At 30.8% G+C, this 13,903-nt stretch overlaps 1 pseudogene across 1 annotated transcript; it reads left to right on the top strand.

The window, feature by feature from the left end:
- The first annotated feature begins 118 nt into the window (after nt 1-118).
- Nucleotides 119-12,866, top strand: LOC107169583 (nose resistant to fluoxetine protein 6-like; annotated as a pseudogene). The gene is made up of 12 exons (XR_016191406.1): nt 119-604; nt 3,049-3,269; nt 4,236-4,454; nt 8,652-8,746; nt 8,852-9,045; nt 9,305-9,474; nt 9,670-9,838; nt 10,047-10,240; nt 11,061-11,202; nt 11,280-11,469; nt 12,272-12,414; nt 12,549-12,866. The product of XR_016191406.1 is annotated as a nose resistant to fluoxetine protein 6-like (transcript).
- Nucleotides 12,867-13,903: the final 1,037 nt, after the last annotated feature.

The following is a 13,903-nucleotide window of genomic DNA, read 5'->3' as shown; positions in this document are numbered from 1 at the left end:
TATCATATTATTATACATTTTTTTCGGAAATTTTAAATTTTTTCAAAACAGTTCACTGCAGAGATATTTTTGTATTATTTCGATTTATATATCTATTATTAATTATTATGTAGTTCCATAATTCATTGGAATATTTTTGATAGTATGTTATATTTAATTTCATCAGCGGGTATAAGTCAGGTTGAAATATATTATATTGTTGGCCACGGAAGATAATTTCGCGGAGTCACACACGATTTTACCTACCTCCTCGGAGGAGGACATATAATGCTGGAGCCGGTGTCGGTGGTGTCAAAAACGGATACCTACAAATTTATACCTATTATAGAAACCGTCTGCTGCAACATGTCGACCGTGATCGTCGTCGGACTGCTCGTATTATCGCAGTTGGCCGACAGATCGTCGTCCGACGGACAAGTTGAACGAATTCCCGGAATTCCTGCAGTTGATGTCATTGATAATTGGTCGGGATTGTGGATATCCGAGCTGTTCCACCAGGCACTGGTCAATTTCACCGTTCGGCACATCGGTAACTCCGCTTGTAGGGTCCATTCTGACATGTACGACAGACAGTTGCGGAACCATACCAGTTGGGCGGTCAGAAGTGAGTATTTATTTATATATTTAAGCATAATTAAAACAAATCTAAGTGGAAAGAGAAATACCAAACGAGAAAGTTCAAAAAATTATGAGATGTGTTACAGATAATTGTATAATCAACAATTAATTATGTTAAAGAAAAAGATTATATAGGTTTTTATCAAAAAAAATATATGGTAACACATTTATTAGCAGTTACATTTAGTGAATGCTTTATATCCTTGAAAGGTGACGACTCTGTAACTGCCGATAGCATTTTTACATTTTTACATTCCATCAAAATAAATAATAATATTTTTTATTGTTTTTTTATTCATATACCATTACTATCTACGCAATTTTAGTGCAATGATAATAATAGATTGTCCAAGGATAGATTTACAAGATAGAGAAACATGAGTAGAGAAGCTGTCCACTGATGACACATCGACGATTGAAATGTATTAAAAGATTAATCAAGAATCAGACCACGACCCCCTTTCATTGGGTTGCATTTTCAAAAATAGATTTTTCGGTAGTATTATTTAACTTTGTTTTCTTTTAAGAAGTTGTATGATGACTGTTGTTGGAACAATAGGGATTGGGTTGATGATTGATTTAAATTTAGCAATTAAGTTGTTAATAGTTGAGGTAATATCTGGCGATTGGTCAATAGGAAGTTTCCCGGGCCGTTTATGGCCGTTAATGTTAATAATATGACTGTGATTTTTTTTTATAAGGATGCAATTTATTTACTTCAAGAAATTGAAAAAATTCATTAAAAAAGAAAAACAACGTGGCTAAACATAATCGTCGAACGTGTGTAAATTCTATATAAAAAATTGATCCTTATAATATTTATTATATTATAGATGAATTTTTTGCTTACATTAACAACTTTTTTATCTCCTTAAAAGTTGATTTTTAAACATTTGTCAGATAAGTGGTTAGGTTTTTTTTTGATAGGATATTTTCATACAAATTTATGGGTTATTGAACGTTTCTAAAATTATTTTTCAAATTCGATTGCGATTTACCTTTTACGACTAGATTTTTGGGATGAAAAGAATAGCTTTTAATTATTTTTTCAAGGTTCTTTAACTAACTAATGTTGAACACCAAATAAAATTCGATATACCTAATGTTTATCTTGCCTGTCAAGAATTTTTCGTATGCAACTGCAATAGGATAGAATAGGCTAAATCTTTTCGAAATTCTTGTGAAAAGGATGGTTAATAAACAATGGCACAATATATTGTAGTAATACTAACTCACACGTAAACACACATTGTATAGTAAACAAACTGTTTCACGTTTTATTATATTATAGGATTTTTATGTATAAATGTCTAGAGTTTTATTTCAATTGATTGTGATATTGTGTTGCAAGTTTTTTGTTACTTTGAAATTTAAACTCATTAGTGAAAATAATAATAGTACAGAACGTTATAAATTTCAATAATGATAATACTATAACTACCATGGCCGTATTTAGCATTAAAATATTATGTAATGATGTTTTGTATAGCTAAACTGAATAATTTCTCATTCAGAAATGCATTTTATTATGTTTATTATTGGTGAAACTATAAAGTATATATACGTTTTGTATATTATTAAGAACTCATTGAATATACAATAATATATGTTATTTAATACCTAACCTTGTATTTAAAAAACCATGTATTTTATACCACTTCCGTCTTATCTATGTTGCAAAAAAAGTATAATTCGTATTTGTGTGAACCATATGTATTAATATCATAAAATTTAAAGCATCATTTCCAGAGCTTTTTAAACGTTTTCGTTGTAGCTTGTAGCCTCTCTTCATTATTTTTTAGTCAAGATTTGTATTAAAATATCATCTTATATAATTTAAAGTTATAACACTGATAAAGAAATAAGTGCTAATGGCGATTGTCCAATTCTCATCCTTTTAAATCTGTGTCTACCTAATCGTATTACTGTTATTTTATGGGAGTATTATCGCAATGTATATACACGGTTGACGAATTGATGATATATACAAATAATAAGAAATTTTTTAAACATAACGAACATCGAAAAATAATAAAAATTTGTCCGGTAAAATAACCGTATAAACACGTGGAATAGTATTTGGATTTTCGTCTAACGAAGGGAATAAGAAAGCAAGATTCTAACACGGTTTACTAGATATCAGAGGCGTAGGCGGCGCGCGCGTAGTGGCCAGTGGTATTGAGCAATGGGGGCAATAATTGCTCCCTACATTTAATTATGAACAATGTTGTCATAAAGTAAAAGGAGATATAAGTATTCTATTTCATTAAAAAACTGTAAAAAAATTAAGGCCTTCCCCCAGGTTAGGGGGAAATGTTAGAAGCACTGCACTGTAAGGTATTTTGTAGCACTCAGACTCAAAGTCGTATAAATATATTATTACATCGTAAAGGAGTTTCACGTGCGTCTGATTGAACCATTATTTTTCAGTGGCGGAATCCTGGAACCGATATCCGACCGGCATACTAGCGGGCAACCAATATCACATGGGAACTTACGACGAATGTGTAGACGTGCGTCATCCGTTGATTGGACAGTACTGCTTGTCCAAAATTAAACTAATTCCACTGACGGGCAAAGATTACAGTTTCAATAGAACGGAAGATTTAGATGATTTCGGGAACAAAGATGCGTGGAAAACCGTACTCGGAGTATGTGTAATCAAATATTATAAAATGTATTATATTAAATAACACGTTTTAGTATTAAAGTACATAATTTAGTATGCTTTAGTGCTATAAACTAAACTTTTTAAAAGTGCCAATATAAAATAATACTTAGAAATATAAAATATAAAATAATACTTAAAATAATAAGTAGGTATATGAAATTATAATTCACTAAATACAACGTTTTTATAAATTATAGACGATAATGATTTCGAATTATCAGTTGAACAGCATGGTTTGCTTATTTTATAATACTAATAATAACTAATCCAATTAAAATCATGAATTTATCGGGAATATCATAACATTTTATTTTACTGAATTGATGTTTATATGTTTCAATGTCTAATATTTATTGAGCTTATATTTGTAAGCCATCCGTAGGACAAATTAATATTTTATAACTACCCAAAAATATTACAGGAGAATAATAAGATTTTTGGACAATTTCAAAAACATATTTAATTTGTATCTATATAAATCTAATCTAACATCAATTTCAGTTTAATGATGAAAATTATAATGTATAATTAACTTCTTTACAAAAGAATTAAACATTTCGGAATTATTCCTAGTGACTCATAAATATATTTTCCTGTCGAATAATGTCAATATAATAATATAATACCTACCCGGAAGTATGTACCTATAGGTACTATTATACATAAATATATTATATACCAATATTGAATAATATCGAACAATGTTAATCATCTCAGTATTTTAAGAAACAAAAAAGCAATGAATTAAATTTTTATTGTAATTAAATTTTAAGTACCTAGACTAAAAATACTTTGAATTTTTATTATTATTGGGTATAATTTTGTAAATCTCTAATATCCCTAAAAGTCTAGTTATCTCTCTTTTAAAAATAATACGTTATTGACCGCGACCACAAAAATGCTCTGTTCGATATTGATTTTAAATATCTACCTAATATTGTTTCAGTGGGGTGATTATCCTGACCAAGTGCAACGAAACAGTTTGAGTTTAGGGATATGCATTCCGGATTCTTGCTCGGCATTAGATCTTCAAACGTCGCTGCAAAACAAACTGGACTCGGTATTCGCGCCTAAGGAGTTTATGGCCGTCGTCAAAGTAGACCCAATAATTGTGCACGGTCAGAGGAGACATGTACCCCTACAATTTCGCGTACTACGTGACCAGGTCATTTAATTGTAATATTAATAACATCATGATAATAATTTACTTTAAGAGGACACTATTACACCCGCATATTACCTATGTTGTCTCAGTGATTACGAGTGCGTAACATGGCAAATTTTACGTTCAGCAGATCACATTTAACTCCGTTAGTTTGAAATTTAGAATGAATTGATCTCTTATAAAAATTAAAGGTAGCATTATTATCGAGGGCTGCACAATAGGCTTTTTATTATATTTTAATATTAAAACGAGTTATGAGTATTTTGAGATATACAAGAAATATAAAATTTTAAAATACGCTTTTAGTCGCGGTCTGCACGTCGCTCGTCGCACACGTATAAATTACGCTCCGCTTAATTTTCGTGATCCCGTCCAATTTTCGTGTCCAAAATTGTCGTACTTTGTACGAACAAAAAATCGCGTACCCACATCGCCGAATGTACAAATGAATAAACATGCAGATAAAATCAGAAACAGCAACAATATACAAGTAGCTCGCCTAATCAAAAATTCTACAAATAATCCTATGCTGAACTCTACAGATCCAACTTCACTCCAGGTTGATAACACGAATGCCGGTTGGACACAAAAGACAAGTAAAAGAAATCATTCAATTTCATCTGAACCAAAATCTCCCGATCCTAACTCAAAAAAAAAAAAAAAATAATAAATTATTTATAACGACAAATCGTTATGAAGTGCTTACTCAAATCGAACCTTCTTCTACAATAACCGAAGCTACAATAATTGAAGGTGACACTGTCTCCGAAGGATCCATCATCACTGATCATAAAAAACTCTCACCTCCAATCTTCATGAAAGGAGTTTTAAACTTCCCTGGTTTTTCCTCTGTCCTAATTGAGCTGATCGGAGTAGACGATTTTTACTGCAAATCTTCTACCGATCGATTAAAAATACAGACTACAAACCCCGAATAATATAGATCACTAAGGACCAAAAAGCAGAATACCACACCTTCCAACTGAGAGAGGACAAACCATTAAGAGTGATTATTCGAAATTTGCACCCCACCACACCTACGGAACTGATTAAATCTGAACTTGAAACACGTCTCTACGAGGTTAGGCAAGTCACAAAAGTGCTGAACAAGATTACTAAACGCCCACTCCCATTGTTCTTCATTGACTTGGAGCCCACCGATCACTCCTATGAAATATATCATTTATCTTCCCTTCTTCATACGAAGGTAAAAATCGAAGAGCTAATAATAATTCTACAATAAAAGAAAGCCACCCGCCTGTGAAAACTAACCCCAGCACCCTCCCTCCCTCTTCATCCCAGAGAACTTATGCCCATGCTACTTCAAATCAGTCAAGAGATACCACCCATACTCCCCCTGTACTAGATTTTGATAAAAAAATGTCAAGTTTTCTTGATGAATTTAAATCAGTAATTAACCCCTTAATTACACTCCTAACACAAGTTATCTCTTTTCTCTTAAACAACAAAAATGACAAATAAATCGACCACCTCAAAATCAATCATCATCGTTATTTTCAATGCTAATGGCCTAAAAAACCGCATCAATGAATAATTACAAGCTGTACTATATGAAACACGTATCGATATTGCCTTAATTACTGAGACTCACTTTACCAAATACTCCAATGTCTTTATCCCAGGCTATACTCTGCTCAAATCCAATCATCCAGACAACAAAGCTCATGGTGGTGTTGCCGTCATAATTAAATCTACTTTGTCCTTTGCTCCACTGCCAAACTTCTCACAAGATTATCTTCAATTCTGTGCTGTATCTATTAAGCTGAATAATATACCTATTACCATTTCTGCAGTTTATTGCCCCCCAAGACACAACATATCTTCAACTCTTTTTCTCGACTATTTCTCATCATTTACTTCAAATTTCATAGTCGGTGGAGATATAAATGCGAAGCATCAAACCTGGGGCTGTCGAGCTGGCAACCCACGTGGCAATGTTCTATACAATTTCGTCAATGCGAAAAAATACTGAATACTAGCCCCTCCAGGTCCAACTTACTGGCCAACTTCATTACGTAAAAAACCTGACATCCTTGATATTTTCATTGCCAAAATACCAAGTAATTTATTCTGCACTTCGGAAAACATCTTGGATCTAAACTCTGACCACTCATCTGTACTTCTCACAATAAATGCATCGCCAACATTGCGTATGACAGCTCCAAAATTATTTTATCCTTTTCAACAGATCATATTAAGTTCCATAACTTAGTAGATCAAGAGATCACCCTGAACGTTAAATTAAAAACACATGAGGATATCGATAACGCAGTGGATAAATTTACTAAATCGGCTGCATGGGCATCCCAATCTAAGTTTACTCCAACTTTCAATAGCATTCCATTATTACCGATACGTATACGTTCATTAATTACGGATAAAAGGAGAGCTAGGGCACGTTATCAAACTTCTCGTATACCCTCCCACAAAGCACTTTACAATAAACTGTCTAATTCGCTTAAGAAACAACTTCTAAAATACAAATTAGATATATTCGAACAAAAGCTATCTAACTTATCCTCTTCTGACGGTAGCCTCTGGAGCAGGGGTCGCCAACCTTTTCAAACAAGTGAGCTACATTTGAAATTTTTAGCCCCAGGTGATCGACATCTAGGAGAATTTAGGTCTTTAGGAAAAGATTTGTTTTATGAGCAAAAAAAAAAGGTCTAAGCTCCAAAGAATAAATATTTATTGTTTCTTCATGATGATAATAATAATAATAATTTAATATATTGATAATATTGATAATAAACATTACATTATCCGATTATTTATTATTACGCGATCGACCGATAATGGTAAAATTAATTTTTATAACGATCGACCTATATTCCTAGAAAGTTAAATATTTCCGCTAGATGTTGACGAAACGTTTCAGCCTTGTCCTCATCAGTTATAGCAACAGAATTGTCAATTTTGGTTAGTGGTAGTAAACTAGATTTGTACTGTAAGAGTTTATTTGTTTCCTTCCAGAGCAGGGGTCGCCAACCAATCGATCGCGATCGACTGGTCGATCTTTCTAGGAATATAGGTCGATCGTTATAAAAATTAATTTTACCATTATCGGTCGATCGCGTAATAATAAATAATCGGATAATGTAATTTTTATTATCAATATTATCAATATATTAAATTATTATTATTATTATCATCATGAAGAAACAATAAATATTTATTCTTTGGAGCTTAGACCTTTTTTTTTTGCTCATAAAACAAATCTTTTCCTAAAGACCTAAATTCTCCTAGATGTCGATCACCTGGGGCTAAAAATTTCAAATGTAGCTCACTTGTTTGAAAAGGTTGGCGACCCCTGCTCCAGAGGCTACTGTCAGAAGAGGATAAGTTAGATTTGCGAGCCGCTACTGGTTATCTAAACATGTTGTTAATGAACATATTTATACATCTGGACAATAATTAATGACAAAAAAAAAAATAAAAATGTGATATGTTAGCAATTTTAAATTACCGTGTATGATTACAATACATGTACTTAACTAATACTATTATATAGGTAGCTATATAAGCTACGCAAATTATTATTATATTTTTTCAATATACAAAATTGATCTTAAAAAAAAAAAAAATAGTAAATAGTTGTAACCATTGCATCCCTTCGCTCTAAATGAGCCCTTGGGTTAATTAATAACGAGTGATAAAAAATGAACGCTCATATATATTTATATTTTTATATAATAATATCTATTCTATAGTGACTTTAGATGTCTGTGCGAAATTTGCAAGAAGATTTTGTATGATATTAATAATCTCAGGCGTTTGACCACGTCTGGCATGAAGGTCTTCTACACAAAATTTATTTTCTTCCTGTCTCTTTATTTCTAATAATCAAATAATTTCTATCAAATCGATCATTTGCTGTTCGTTGTGAGGAAATTGATTTGTAATCTTATCCGATCGCTATTAAATATTTAATTAATAGATATAAAATATGTAATTCAAACTAATTATTGACGAACATATTTAAGCAACTAAAAATCAATCTCTTCATTATTTAGTGTCATAGGCGCTTGTAATGAACCCTACTCCTCCCCCCTGCACCTGTAGGATTAACGTACGTTACCAACATCAAACTATACAATTTTTACAATTTTTTTTTTTCAAATAGGTATTTATAGTATATGATTCGTAATAAAACTGTTGTTTATTATATTGTTTCAGTTTTTTATTTTTGCTGATTGTTTTGATTTGTCTTGGCACGACGTTGTATCATTTAATAAGAATGACATGCCTTAAAAGTTCAAAAGCAACCACCAGTAAGTGATTATCCTTTACTTATTTTAAATTCGTTTTTATATTTTTATTCAGTACATTTATATACAATGCACGTCACGAGTTAATTTATTTTATTTTATCAACAGATGAAGATTTAAATTCATTTTGTAAAACATTTTCATTTATTGAGTCAAGCAAAGCATTGTCAAAATTCGATAAGGGCAACAAATTAAATGCACTGTATGGTTTTAAATTTCTTATAATGATTGCCGTTTTGTTTGGTCATCGATTGTTTTATTTAATAGGAAATCCTATGAATAACGCTAAATTCGTAGAAAATGTAAGTCAAAAAAATATTTATGAAACAAATTATTATGTTAGAATTAAGTCAGTTAACAATGTTAACATCCTTGTCAGTATAGGTCCCAGTGACAGTACCAAGATATAGGAACTTTATTTCAGATATTTGTGTTCTGGAAGAATTTTTTTTTACATTAGGTAGAATTGTAGCAAATCATTTTACAAAATGTATAAATACAATGATTGGTATTATATGTTTCGTATTGTGGATAGTTAATTAATCACTTCAAAAATTACAGATATATCTCAATGGGCCTAGTATTATATTGACTAGTACGAACATGGTCGACCCGTTTTTTTTCATAAGCGGTTTCCTCATGCACCTGAATATTTATAGGTCAATTCAAAAATCAAATGGTAAATCGGCTTTGAAGAAAATTGCATCACCAATTATTCATCGAGTAATCAGGTAAGTTAAAACAATACATTTAATTGGGCGCAAAATGCACAATTTACGGTAAACGATATACCCGAAAACCGCGGTATAGACACGACAAAAAATTGTTATCACCCGGGGGGAGGGGGGCCTCACAAATACGTCTCTGACTGACTATAAATGCTAAATTGACGTATTGTAAAATAATATTTATAAATTGTCCTGCAGAATATTACCGGCGTATTGCGCGATGATGGCAATCACGGCGCACATCGTACCCCACCTAGGAGACGGACCACTGTGGCCACAGAAAATGTGGAACGAAGCCGAAATATGCAAAAAGTATTGGTGGACCAACTTGTTGTTTATAAACAACTTAATCGATGTAAAATATGCGGTAAGTCGTAACTATTTATTTTACTTTTATCGATTAGTATTATTATTATTTCTATATTGTATAGATTAAGAACCATCGTGTTTTACTATTATTCATATCGGCTAGCAGTAGGTATACGGATACTTAGATACCTAAATTTTATTAATCATGTATTGATACCTGTATGTATTTAATTTTCTAATTTCTAATTTTAAATACAATGATGCAGTGTCTCATAGTAAGCTGGTACGTATCATGTGACGTTCAGTTTTTCATAGTTGGAGTCATAATCGTTTACGTTTACACGAAGAACGCCAAAAACGGGATTGTACTGCTCGGAATAATACTGGGTTTGTGTTTATGTGTGCCATTTCTAGTAACGATTTCGTCAAAAACAGACGGGACAGACAAAATGTATTTTCCGTTAGTAAAAATTTACATTAATAATAATAAATAGTAATAGATGATTAATACTCTATGAAATCGTAAATTGAAATCGGTGCTAAAAAAGTACCTATATATACATTATTATAGGTACTTATAAATATGAAATGTCTAGAGATCAAAGATTTATTTTCATAATAATAAAATGTCAGCGGTACGATTTTAGAGCCGTCGCAAGCTGCCACCGTAAAAAATTGTATGTACCTATGCAACTGTCGTTCTATTATAAAATAATAATACACCTACCAAGATAAGTAAACAATGAGATTTAAATATTTTAAACATTAGTACTTTACAGTTATTAGGCCGACAATATATGAATAATATTATAATGTACTATTTATCAAAATTACCTACTATCAATCTAGTAAATCAATATTTTAATTACTGTCGAAACTAATAGTAAAAAAAATGTTTTTATTGACATCCAATACATATAAATCTAATCTATTATAATTTTGTCTAATAATTATTATGTACGCACACATCATAGTAAATTTACGTTTAGCAGAGTCAACTCTGTTTTATTAATTTTAATATAAGAGTGAATTTGCATAACTATTACAGAACATTAAATGTGTCCCAACGTTAGCTATTTTATAGTACACAACATTAATATTAGTTTAATATTAAATTAATATTTACGTATAGTAAAATCTAATCTAGATATTATGATATATTTTTATTTATATGTTTAACTATAACTATAAAAATGTTGTTCAATTATAGGTATAGATATACCAGCTATTAATATGTAATAAACTAAAAACGAATCTATTAATTATTAAACTAATTTCAGATATTTAGAAAACTTAAGGATTTTCATATCGTTAAATAAATCATATAGATTGAGTTACATGCGTGCCACGCCTTTCTTCTCCGGTTTAGCCATGAGCTTAGTTGTGGAAAAGTTGAAGGAAAATAAATTTACATTTTCACGAGTAACGCCATACTTTAAAAACTCTCATATTATATTTATTGATGAAAAAAATTTGAATTTCGTTTATTTCGTATATAGATGACAGTCTACATTGGAACATTCATTGCTTTCATGATTGGTATTTCTACTCAACTTTACGGTAGAAAATTTTACATTCGAAGGCTACCTTATTATTCGTTGGAACATGCTTTGTACTCAATCGCTAGTCATTGTACGTGGACACTTCCAAGCATGTGGATTGTCATTTGCTTGTTCACGTCTGAATATGGTATTATACATTTTATTAAATAAGTATTTTCTCTACAAAATTATCAAAAATAAAGTAAAATAGTTGGAACGAAGAATGTCCTAAATCAGTTGAGCTCGTTTTAAAATTGTATATTATATAACGTATGTACAATTACATTCAAAAAGTATTTCTAGGCGCTGAAGCCCGAGGCTCTATTTTTTTCATAAGCATTAATGTTTAAATGAATATAAAATAATTTAGGTCAGGTCCTATAACTAATCGCAAACGAATTAACTTGGTATAAAAGTTGTGTTCAGGCGTAGAAATGAAAATACGCATTATTGTGAGATAAATATACCAAATATAATATAATACCTATACCTACTAATTATGCATATGAATGCATATTTTATTATGACAAATTATAAAATATTTTCTACAAAGTGCAAGTTCTTATATTCCTTATAAGGAATATATAGGTTAGGCCAAGTGTGATTTTTAGGGGTGGCCTTATATTATAGTTGAAAGGGCTAAGCTCCCACTCAAGCTGACATATTATGTCATCGCTTGCAATAACGATGAAAAACGATGATAGTCGATATATTTACAAGATCGTAAAAATTATCAAGTATACTTTGAAGTAAGTCATGAAGGCTCATAGCCGTTTTTAGTACCTACACTAATGTATTATATTATATTAATTTAAAATATTTAAATCAAACACATCAATTACAGTGACCTACTCAATGATTGGTTTAATAAAATACCTCAACACCTTTCTTACATAAATTTATCGCTTCACGCAGGATCTAAAATCAAATAAAATCATTTTTTTTTACAGGTCCTCTTTTAAAATTATTTAACAACAGAATTGTTGTGACTCTGGGTCGACTCTCGTACTCCGTTTTCTTGGTGAACGTCACAGTCATGATGATGTCTCAAGGTTCACAGAGATTGCCAGTTTATCTTTCACCAAAATCTGTGGTAAGTTGTCATTTGAAATTGAAAATTGATAAATTAGTTCAAATTTAATCATAACCCGTCTCAGATCTCATATTTGGATAACGGACCGTTGAATCATAATAATTATATATGGTATGAAACTCATTCGTTTTCAGATCGATGCTTGGATATATGATACATTTAAGAGTTATGTGATGGGCTTAGCGTTATACTTGGTTGTCGAAGCACCATTCGCTAAATTAGTTAAGCCATGGATTTGACGAAGAGTTAACATTATTGTGTTATAACTGTTATTCTATTGTAAAAAAATTAGTTAATAAAGTTAACTCAGACATTTTTAATGGTAGATGATATGTAAAAATTGATTATACGCATAAGCATAATTATATGCATATCAAAATATATATTTTTTTTATTTTGTTCATCTAAACATTTAGTTACAAAATTGAAAATAAAAATACCAAGCGGGTTGGAAATGCATTTTTTCTTTTTTTTTTTTTTGAATCTTAAAATTTACTCTCGTTGAAGTAAAATATAAATTTTACAGTATCATTAATAATAAGTTATTATGAAAATGGTTATTATTAATAACCATTTTCAGCGTCACTGTTTTACATTTATATAATTGTAAATTTGAAAATACAGTAAATTTTGTTTAAAAAAAACAGCTTACATTTTTGTGTAATATTGCACTATGTTAAGAAATAAGAATTTATAAATATGACTATATTAGCTCTGAATACAATATACAGTATATTATATACTATGGGGCAGTAGTGTACGCAGGATTTTAGTTCGGTTAGAGGTTTACATAAGTATAAAATTAATATTATTTTTTGCTAAACATCTTTTATATAATTAGTTATAAAAATTATAATAAATAATAAATTAACAATTTATTTTATATCTATTAAAAATTACTAACAATTGATCGACTCGGTGTATTTAAATGGTGGTAAATACGATTTTCAGGGTAGGTCAGAACCATAGAACCCTACCATTGCGAACACCATTGCTATGGTGACACGTATAAAGCCTAACCCGAAGTTAAATAAATTGAAAATGTTGAAAAATTAAAAAAAGAAATTTATAAGTCATGGACACTAGGGTGGAGAAAACTGATTCCATTCCCATATATCAGTAGGTAATATTAGGTTTTTTTAAATTTTTTTTAATTCGCGTATAATTAATACCTACGACAAAATTCAAGCAGCTATACTCTATTCAAAATAAGAAATACATATTCGGCGGTCGACTTCTGCGCATGGGCGTAGTTTCATTACATCACGGCTATATATTTGAATATTATAGTATCTGTAGTCGTGCAGTATACATGTACCACGGACCGTAGGCAATGGGACCTGAACTGACCTGACCGTCGGAAACGAAAACTTGTCGCCACCGACTGTTTCTTATTTTGAATAGAGTAAAGAATAATACATTTCTCTGGGTGTGTCTGGGATCAATTATCTCCCTCCACGCCAATGACTACTAATAATTTTTTTTGATT

Source organism: Diuraphis noxia, unplaced genomic scaffold, assembly GCF_037042655.1.
Source record: "Diuraphis noxia isolate RWA-SAM2 unplaced genomic scaffold, SU_Dnox_SAM2 contig0004, whole genome shotgun sequence".
Classification (NCBI taxonomy): domain Eukaryota; kingdom Metazoa; phylum Arthropoda; class Insecta; order Hemiptera; family Aphididae; genus Diuraphis; species Diuraphis noxia.
The sequence above is the reverse complement of the archived record's forward strand: the minus strand, read 5'-3'. Positions and strand labels throughout refer to the sequence as shown.